The following is a 10606-nucleotide window of genomic DNA, read 5'->3' as shown; positions in this document are numbered from 1 at the left end:
GCGGCAGCTCAGGTGTGGGGGCTGCTGACAGACCCCAGGTCCTGTGCATCCTCTGCTGGGACTGCACCAGCAAGCGCGGAGGGGCCGGGGGAGAGGGGAGGTGCCAGGCAGCTGCAGCAGGCGCCATTTTGCCTGAGCCGCCATCACCCCGCCTCCAAGCGCTCTGCTCCGTCTGGTGGGGGGAGCGGGGGCAGAGGGTGCAGTTCAGCCGGAAAGGGCCATGTCCCTGGTCCAGCTACATCCCGTGGCTCTGCTCTCACCTGCGCTCTCCAGTGCACCCAGGAAGAGCTCCATGTCTTCAGGTGACCAGCTGATCTCCCCCGCTCTAGGCTGCCTGCACAGGAGCTCTGCCGTGGCCTTGCGTTAGGCTGAAGGGAGACGGGGGGGTCAGAGCCACCTGCTGCAGAACCCCGCATCCCTTCTCCCCCCTTCCCACCCTGCCCCCGACATCACCCCCTGCACCGCCTGGGCTACAGACCTGGTCTCAGCACAGGCCCCAAAGGGAACCCGGCAGAGCCTGGAATCCCAAGACCAGCTGTTCGGCGCACACGGACCCGCCCCCTGCTTCCACCGGGCCCCGCCCCCCGAAGAGCCATTGAACACTGATTGGGGGAGAAAGTTGGAGGGTAGGACCAGACCTCCTCCCGCCCAGGCCTGGCTCCCCACGCCCCTCCCCCCAGCAGTGCCCTCACCAGGCACAGGAGCTGGTCCCAGCCACTAATGCCCAAGCAATTAACACCCTGCTGGGGCTCCCCCCACTCACCCACCGCCCGGCGCATTTAGTGTGTGGGCAGGGGCCCCATGGTCCTGTCTGTGCCCAGTCTGGAGACCTGCCACCCCCGTGTGGTCACTGCCCCCCACACCCAGAGGCAGGGAAAGACCCCAGGAATCCTGGCTCCCAGCCCCCTGCTCTAACCACTGGCCCCCACTCCCCTCCCAGAGCCGGGGGAGACCCCAGGAGTCCCGCTCCCACCTGGCAGACAGCCATGCCCAGAGCCCAGTGTTTGGCTTCCCAAACCCCAGGGCTGTTGGCACCATTTCGGGGAACTATTTGGGCTGGTCCCCCCTGGGAGGCGGCTCTGGGGCCCTGGGGGGGGACGCGGGTCTCCAAGACTCCGTCTGCCCTGCAGACTTTCTCCAGGGGGTCTCTGCCGTGTCCAGGGAATGCGGCTGCCCCCGACTTGCCGGGGGAAGGGGGGGCTGGGTGTCCTCTGATCAAGCGTGGGGAGCAGCCGGCCCCGCTGGAGAGGGGAAGGGGCCAGGCACGGGTGGGTTCAGCAGGGCGGGGGACCACTCCCCCCCAGCACGAGGGGTCCACGCACCAGAGCTGGCCCAGGGCACTGCTGGGGGGAGAGTCCGGCAGTGCAGGGGTGAGGACGCACCTGCCCCACGGCCCCCACCCAGCTAGAATTGGAAGGGACCGAGCGGCACCAAGGCCAGGGCCCTGGTGTGGGCAGGGGCTGGATTGGGGCCTTACAGCCCTGGGGGAGGGGAGATTTCCAGAAAGGGCCCCGTGAGGCAGAGGGGACACTGGGGCATCTCCCTCAGACCAGATGGGCCTGGATCCAGGCACGAGGGTCCAGGGGACATGTCCCAGGCCAGAGGAGAAGGACCAGGTGGGGCTTCAAAGGCCATTTCCCTGTTCCACCTGCACCCCAACCTCCCCTCACCCCGGGCCTGCTCTCACCCCCGCTCTGGCCGAGCCGCTCCCACAGCTCCTCCAGGGTGTGCTCGTTGTCCAGGGACTTCAGGACCGAGGCGACAGCCTTCAGGGTGGCTTCGTCCGGCAGCGGGAAGATGAACTGGAACTGGGGTTGCTGCTCCCCACGCTGCTCCGCTCCGCCCTCCCCACCAGCAGGCCGCCGGCACAGACAGCCCGGCTTGAGCATCACTGGAGGGGGGGGGGTCAGAGTCACCGGCCCCCCACGTCCCTTCCCCCTGCACCTCACGTCCCTCCCCGCGCTGCCCCGACTCACCAGCGTAGCCCCCCCTGTGACGTAGTGGGGGTACCTGGCTGGTTTCTATGCTGCTGGCTCTGGGGTAATCCCCACTGGCTGCCGTGGGTACCACGACCCAGCAAAACAGGATGAGTCACTATGCAAACCAGTGGCCAGACACCCCCCATGGAGAGGAACAAAGGAAGATGGAATGCTGCCCTGGCTGGGGGGCAGGGCTGGAAGGGAGTTAGTTAGTTGCTGGCTGGCTGGGAGCATGGAGGAGACAGCCTAGGGAAAGGGGCTGGAGTTTAGGGGCCCAGTCTCCCCCATCTCAAGGGGGCCTGAGGCATCCTAGCCCAGCTCTGTGACCAGATTACATCTGTGCTGTGCTGTATCCTGGAGAGGCAATAAACTTCCTCTATTCCCCCGGCTGGTGCAGTCTGTTTGTGCCATTTTGGGGTGCAGGAGACGGGGGACCCCCAACTCGCCGTCTCACCCCCGTAGCGCCAGGGCCATGTGGCTGCCAGCACCAGAGGCTCACAGCTGGCAGGCCCATGAACGCTGATTGGGGTAGAAAGTTGGAGGGCAGGGATGAATCCCCCCTCCAGTCGCTGGCTCCCCACAGCCTCTCCCCAGCCCTGCCCTGGCCAGGTACAGGGGTGGCAGCCTGGCACAGCCATTAACATCCAAGCAATTAATGCCCTGCCCGGCTTCTCCCCACCCCCAGAAAGCGGTGACTTTTCTGTGTGGGCAGGGGCCCCACAGGCCTTTCTGTGTCCCAATGCCCCCATGCTGGACACCTCCCAGCCATGTGATCACTGTCTCCCCACCCCACTGGCCCCCACTTCCCTCCCAGAGCCAGGGGGAGACCCCAGGAGTGGCGCTCCCACCCGGCAGGCAGCCCTGCCCTGACCCCAGTGTTTTGCTTCCCAAACCCCAGGGCTGTTTGCAAAGTTTTTGGGAAGTATTTGGGCTGGTCCACCCTGGGGAGCAGCCAGCCCCGCCGGCGAGGAGAGGAGGCCAGGCCTGGGCGGGTTCGGCAGGGTCGGGAGGTCCCTCCTATTGGCACGATGGGCCCACGCGCCAGAGGTGGCCCAGGGCACTACTGGGGGGAGAGTCCGGCAGCGCAGGGGTGAGGTTGCCCCCACCCCACGGCCCCCACCCGGCTAGATCCGGAAGGGACTGAGCCCAGGGCCCAGTAGCAGCTGGGGCAGGATTTGGGATCTTACAGTCCTGGGGGAGCAGAGGGGAGGCTGCCGGGGAGGGGGGGCTGCTAAGAAGGGCCCCGTGATGCAGAGGGAAGGCTGAGGCCTCTCCCCCGGGCCAGATGGGCCTGGATCCAGGCGCAAGGGCCCAGGGGACACGTCCCAGGTTGGAGGAGAAGGACCAGGCAGGGCTGGTGAACACAGACACCCCCCCTCCCCCGCTCCTCCCTCTGCCTGCCTGGGGAGGGGGGTTAGGAAAGCATCCGGGCCCCAAAGTCAATTTCCCTGCCCTGCCTCCCCACTCCCCCCGGGGCTGCTCTCCTCTGCGCCTCTGGCAGAACTGCTCACCCGTCTCCTTCACGGTGCTCTCGGGGCACTGGACCTCTTGATCCGCAGGCAGCCGGTACAGGGATCCCGGCTTGAGCATCACTGGAGAGGGAGGGGGGGTCAGAGTCACCGGCTCCGGGACCCCAGGTCCCTTCCCCCCCCTCACGTTCCTCTCCGCGCTGCCCCGACTCACCGGCGTAGCCCCCCTGCAGCGCCAGGGCTGTGTGGCTGCCAGCACCAGACGCTCGCTGGATCCCCCCCAGCTCCAGCCCCTGGCTGCCCACCCCCCTTCCCTCAATGCTGCCCTGGCCAGGCACAGGGGCGGCAGCCTGGCACAGCCATTAATGCCCAAGCAATGAACACCCTGCCCAGCCTGCCCCCGCACCCCTGATCTGTGTATTTACTGGGTGGGCAGGGACCCCACGGTTCTTTCTGCGCCCTGCCACCCACATGCTGGACACCTGCCCCCCGGGTGGGCATTGCACCCCTCACTGACAGCCAGGGGACAACCTGAGGAGTCCTGGCTCCCAGCCCCTGCTCTAACCACTGGCCCACACTCCCCTCCCCGAGCCGGGGGAAGACCCCAGGAGTCCCGCTCCCACCCGGCAGGCAGCCCTGCCCTGACCCCAGTGTTTTCCTTCCCAAACCCCAGGGCTGTTTGCGGCATTTCTGGGAACTATTTTGGCTGGTCCCCCCTGAGAGGTGGCTCTGAGTCCAGGGGCAGTTTGCCCCCAGCGGGTCCCAGGCTCCGTCTGCCCTGCAGACTTTCTCCGGGGGGTCTCTGCCATGGCCAGGGAACGTGGCTGCCCCCCACTTGCCAGGGGAGGGGCAGGGCCAGGGGCCTGCTGAGCGAGGGTTGTCCCAACCTGGGCAGCAGCCGGCCCAGCTGGTGAGGGCAGGGGCCAGGCATGGGTGGGGTCCGCAGGGTGGGGGCCACCTCACCCCGGCACGAGCGGCCCACATGCCAGAGCTGGCCCAGGGCACCGCCTGGGGAGAGTCCGGCAGCGCGGGGGTGGGGACGCCCCCGCCCCACAGCCCCCACCCGGCTGGAACCCGGAGGGATTGAGGGGCACCGAGTGCAGGGCCTGGGAGCAGGAAAGAGGACCTTACAGCCCTGGGGGGGAGGGGAGGCTGGGCTGCCAAGGGCCCCGTGAGGCATCTCCCCCCGGGCCAGTTGGGCCTGGGTCCAGGTTGGGGGAGGGGGGGAGGGGAAATGTCACAGGGCAGAGGAGGAGCCGGGGGTGTGGCTGGGCGTCCAGGTGAGCACAGACACACACACCCCCCGCGCCAGGGGAGAGAAGAGGAAGCTTCTGCTGCCGGGCAGTGCGCCACTGTGGGGCGGGGGGGGGGGGAGTGACGTTAGGCAGCGGAGCAGAGCCCCTGCCCACACACTCGCTGCTCTGTCTGTGGGGAGGCAGCCGGGCCTCAAAGGGCCATGTCCCTGTTGCAGCTGCCGCCCCCCAGAACCTGCAATCACCAGAGTCTTGGTTGCGGGACTGGGGCTGCAGGACCCATGTCTCCTCTGGGCTGCTCCAAGAGGCAAGTTGCTCCGGGTCGGCCGTCAGCCCCGGGTGGGAAGAGCCCAGGAACACTGCGGAGACACCCCCATCACCTCCCCGCCCCCCACTGCTCACAGCTGGGGCATGGCGCCGCCAGGACCACGATGGTGTTGTGGGTGTTGCTGCTGCCGATGATGCTGCCAATGATTTTGCCGCTGTTGCTGGTGCCTGCAGGGAAGGGACAATAGGCTGAAATCACACGGGATCCCCTTGGCCACCACTGGCCGGGAAGCTCCAAGCCCCCCGGCTCTAACCACTGGCCCTCACTCCCCGCACTGAGCCGGGAGAGAATCCAGGAGTACTGGCTCCCAGTGCCCCCCTGCTCTAACCACTGGCCCTCACTCCCCGCACTGAGCCGGGAGAGAACCCAGGAGTACTGGCTCCCAGTGCCCCCCTGCTCTAACCACTGGCCCTCACTCCCCGCACTGAGCCGGGAGAGAACCCAGGAGTACTGGCTCCCAGTGCCCCCCTGCTCTAACCACTGGCCCTCACTCCCCGCACTGAGCCGGGAGAGAACCCAGGAGTACTGGCTCCCAGTGCCCCCCTGCTCTAACCATTGGCCCTCACTCTCCTCCCCGACCCGGGAGAGACCCCAGTAGTCCCGGCTCCCAGCCTGCCCCCCTCGGAAACCTCTTATATGCCCTCCTCCTGCCACCCCCCAAGTCCTCCTACTTTGCCCCATCACTGCACACAGATGCACTTGTCCAAGCTGCACCCTAAGATGAGCGGCGGCGCCTCCGTTGATAATGGCCCTGCCCGAAGCACGGGGCGGGCCCTGGGTGGGGCAATCGCCGTCACAGGCCGGGGCAGGCGGCGGGGGGGGAGGGGCAGCTCCCACAACAACTTCCTCAGAGCAGTGCACCTCTGCTTCCCCTCCCCCCGGGAGAGCCTCACCGGCCCCATAAACCTGCCGTCCCTCTCTGCTGAGAGGATGGAGCCAGGCACACAGGGATGGCGAGGGAGGGAGAGGCTGAGGAAAGGGGGGTGAGAAAGGTAACGCAGGGAGAAAGGAGGAAATGTACCAGAGAGGCACCAGAAGGACTCCAGTTCCTCCTGAGTCTGCACAATGCAGCAATGAGGTGTGTGTGTGTGTGTGTGTGTGAGAGAGAGAGAGAGATCCTGGGACTCACACCTGCTCTCTCTTGCCCTCCAGGCCACCTTGCAGGGGTAACCACTTGGGCTGGGTAGAAAGTCTTACAAAGACTTTTTCCATGAAACTGGCAGGTGCTAAGCAGTGACTCATGGAACATATGTGGAGAGGGCGAGCCAGCCTTCCTCCGGGTATGTCTACACTACAACGTTAGTTCGAATTAACTTAGTTCGAATTAGTTAATTCAAACTAAGCTAATTCGAACTAACGGATCCAGACTAAAAAACTAGTTCGAATTAGCATTTTGCTAATTCGAACTAGCATGTCCACATTAAGTGGACCCTGAACAGGGCTTAAGGATGGCCGGAAGCAGTGCCGGCAGGGCATCAGAGGAGGACTTAGAGCGTGGAGATGCTGTCTCAGGCTAGCCGAGGGCTGTGCTTAAAGGGTCCTGACCCCCTCCCCCGAGAGACAGTTCTCAGGGTTGCCCCGCTTGCAAAGCAGTCCCGGCTTGGATTGCCCGGAGTGCCCACACTGGGCACATCACACCACGTGGCCATTAGACCGGCTGCACTTGCCGCAGGCTTCCATCTGGGGAAAGGGGGCAATTGGGGGGCTGCAGGAGAGCTTCCTCCCCCAGAAGTCCACAGAGCCAGCCCAGTCCTCCCCATCGGGGGCTCATGCCCCATTCCTCCCTCACCTCCTTCCACTTACCCTTCCCTAGCCCCTCTTCTTGATGTACAATGAACAGGAGAATGGCTCCCGGCATGGCTTGCTTGTGACTGCTTCAGTGTCATTGATGGGCCTCAGCCTCTTTCCTTCCCCTCCCCTGCTTTGCAATGGGGCTGTAGACTCTGGGGGAAGAGGGGTGGAGGCAGGCAGAGGTGTCTCCCTGTGGCAGATGTAGACACATCTCTGTATTAATCATTCTCTCATTGAAATTTTTAGCTTTGCAGGGAGTACTTTTACATGGAAACTCTGTATTACGTCTTGGTAGACTAGTCCCTAGGACAAGACAAGTGAGGCAAAGACTGTCCCTGTGGGGTGAATGAGGTGGGAAGGGATAAGGCAGAAGGTGAGCACCTCTGGGCAGTTGCAAAGGCTGGAGAGGGGATGGAAGCCAGATCCAAGATCAATGAGCCCTGGGAAGTGGGCCCATTGAAAGGAGACTGGACCTGTGGATGCCTTGGGGGTCAGCAGCAAGGGCCTGCTTTGGGAAGCCCCCTCTTTGGAGGTGAATGTGGCAGCATTGAGACACCACCCAGAAGCAGGCGCCACAGACACTAACTGCAGATTCAGGGGACGCTCTCACAGATCTTGCACATGCATAAGATGATAGATCTGCAGGGGGTGGGGGCAGTGGCGTAGAGGGGGGACCAGAGGGGTCAGTTGTCCCTGGGCACCATGCTAGGGAGGCACCAATTTAATCCCATTCTGCTCCCCCTGTCGTCCCTGAGCTCACGTGCTCCTACTCCGCCTGCCACCGGCACCTGGAGCCTCCTCCCTGCCTCTTTGCTCTAAGCCCGACCCTCCTCCATCTCCACTGGCTGGTTAGTGCATGGGGGAGCCCGGCCTCAAACTGTAGAGCCGTGGTCACCAACCAGTAGATCGCGATCTACCGGTAGATCTCGGAGGCTCTAAGAGTAGCTCCTGAGCCCTCTCTGAACTGTGCGCCTGCGCAGTACATTTACATTAGATTTCCTCATTTGAGGAGCAGCTACTCACCGAGCAACAGCACAGGTGAGTAGCTGCGAGGAATGGTGGGAATTTTTTTTAAAGTAGCAGTATAAGGATTGGGAATAGCAAGTGATGGAGAGGAGGAGAATAGAGAGGGCGGGGCTTCAAGGAAGGGGCGGGGCAGTAGCTCTTGGCTTGGTCTGTCATTTAAAAAGTGATCTTGGGTATAAAAAGGTTGGAAACCACTGCTGTAGAGGGTGGGGGAAGATGCAGTAGAAGTTCTCCTCAGCTGTGCACCAGATTCAGGGCCGTGTCACATGGCGCGCGGGGGGAGGGGGGTGCCTAAATGTTTTCTTTGCCCTTGGGCACGTAACATCCTCACTACACCCCTGCTCACCTTTCCCCCAGATAATCCCCAGTGCCTGTCTTGTTCAGGCCCTCTCCCTTGTAGAGGAACCTGGCGATCTCTCCCAAGTCTGAGGTCAGCTCCTTGTGCTCAGTCAAGTACTGGATCCCCCGAGGGAAGAGTGCACCCAGGCTGTGTGCGAGGAGGTTTTGAGGAGGCATGGAAAGACTGTTTAATGGTCACCCCAGACCAAGCCCCCCCGGACATCATGTTTTCCCAGCTCTGCAGGCCTCCTTCCAAATCCAGCCCTGCTGGGCCCTCTGCTGCTCCCCAACTCCTCAGTACTGGGGAGCAACACAGGCTCTCATCCCCAGGGCAGCAGGGCAGCCTGGATTAGCATGCTTTGCAAGGAGGAAAGCCTCCCATCCTGTCTGTTGACTTCCCTCCCTACCCAGGCAACACAGGAAGAGATCTTAGAGGAATCTATGTCAAATCTCAGCTCACGGGTTAAGAATCATAGAATCATAGAACACTAGGACTGGAAGGGACTTCGAGAGGTCAAGTCCAGTCCCCTGCCCTCATGGCAGGACCAAATACTGTCTAGACCATCCATGATAGGCATTTATCTAACCTACTCTTAAATATCTCCAGAGATGGGGATTCCACAACCTCTCTGGGCAACTTATTCCAGTGCTTAGCCACCCTGACAGGTAGGAACTTTCTCCTAATGTCCAACCTAAAACTCCCTCGCTGCAGTTTAACTCCGTTGCTTCTTGTCGTGTCCTCAGAGGCCAAGATGAAAAAGTTTTCTCCCTCCTCCTCCTTATGACACCTTTTTAGATACCTGAAAACTGCTATCTTCTCTATTCCAAACTAAACAAACCCAATTCCTTCAGCCTTCCTTCATAGCTCATGTTCTCTAGACCTTTCATCATTCTTGCTACTCTTCTCTGGACCCTCTCCAATTTCTCCACATCTTTCTTGAAATGCGGTGCCCAGAACTGGACAAAATACTCCAACTGAGGCCTAATCAGCTCAGGGTAGAGCGGAAGAATGACTTCTCGTGTCTTGCGCACAACACTCCTGTTCATGCAGCCCAGAAACATGTTTGCTTTTTCTGTAACAGTATGACACTGTTGACTCCTATTTAGCTTGTGGTCCGCTATAACCCCTAGATCCTTTTCTGCCGTACTCCTTCCTAGACAGTCATTTTCCATTCTGCATGTGTGAAACTGATTGTTCCTTCCTAAGTGCATTTGTCTTTATAAAACTTCATCCTATTTACCTCAGACCATTTCTCCAGTGTGTCCAAATCATTTTGAATTCTGACCCTATCCTGCAGAGCAGTTGCAACCCCTCCCAGCTTGGGATCAGCTGCAAACTTAATAAGAATCGTCTCTATGCCAATATCTAAATCGCTGATGAAGATATTGAAGGGAAGCAGTCCGAAAACAGACCCCTGCGGAATCCCACTTATTATACCTTTCGAGCAGGATTGAGAAGCATTAATAACTACTTCCTGACTACGGTTATCCAGCCAGTTCTGCACCCACCTTATAGTAGCCCCAGCTAAGTTGTATTTCCCTAGTTTATTGATAAGAATATCACGCAAGACCATATCAAACGCCTTACTAAAGTCTAGACATAACACGTCCACCGCCTCTCCCTTATCCACAAGACTCGTTATCCCATCAAAGAACGCTATCGCAGTCGGACATTGTCAAGTAATAACAGTGGCAGACAAGCTGAAACTATGGCTTGCAGCATTTACTAAGTAAATCCAAGTGGATTATTTGCTAGCAATCGCATCTTGGAGAGGCCCAGAGGCGATATGGGTCCTGCAGCCCCAGCACGAGTCCTTCAACCAAGACTCCGGTGAGTGCAGGTCCGGGGGGTGGGGGCAGCGGGAACAGGGATGCCCCTTTGAGGCCCGGCTCCTCCCTCTCCCCCTCCCCCTCTCCTCCCTGCCAGCTGTGGGTGCACTGCCCAGCAGCAGAAGCACATTGTGACAGACCGGGCCGTGTCTGGGCACAGCTAAGGGCGTCCGCTCAGGGCGAATTGCTCAAATCCGGGGCTCCTTACAGCCCCCGACTGGCGACCTTTCCACACAGGCCACAAACCAGTCTCACAGAGCGCTTCAGCTGCCTGCCTGAAGTCTCCCGAGCAAAACCCCTCCGACACCCCAGCAATATCCGTGCCCCAGATGGCCTCAGGCCTATACACAGGTGGGGGGTCCTAGCACCCAATCCCACCTACCCCGAACAAGTCCTGTCCGGTTCCAAGAAACCAGCCACAGATCCCTGGTCAATTTACCCTCTGGACCTTACCCACAAATCACGCTGGGCCAATCCTTTAGAATCTAAAACTAAAGGTTTATTAACACAAGAAAGAAAAGCCTGAGAGTAAGGTTATTAAAGTACAGTACGTTACATGCACCGAATCTCCCAGTCCTCGATGCAGGCTCT

The sequence above is a fragment of the Pelodiscus sinensis genome, chromosome 29 (genome assembly GCF_052426305.1).
Source record: "Pelodiscus sinensis isolate ZL-2025 chromosome 29, ASM5242630v1, whole genome shotgun sequence".
Taxonomy (NCBI): Eukaryota; Metazoa; Chordata; order Testudines; family Trionychidae; genus Pelodiscus; species Pelodiscus sinensis.
Note: the sequence above shows the minus strand (reverse complement) of the source record.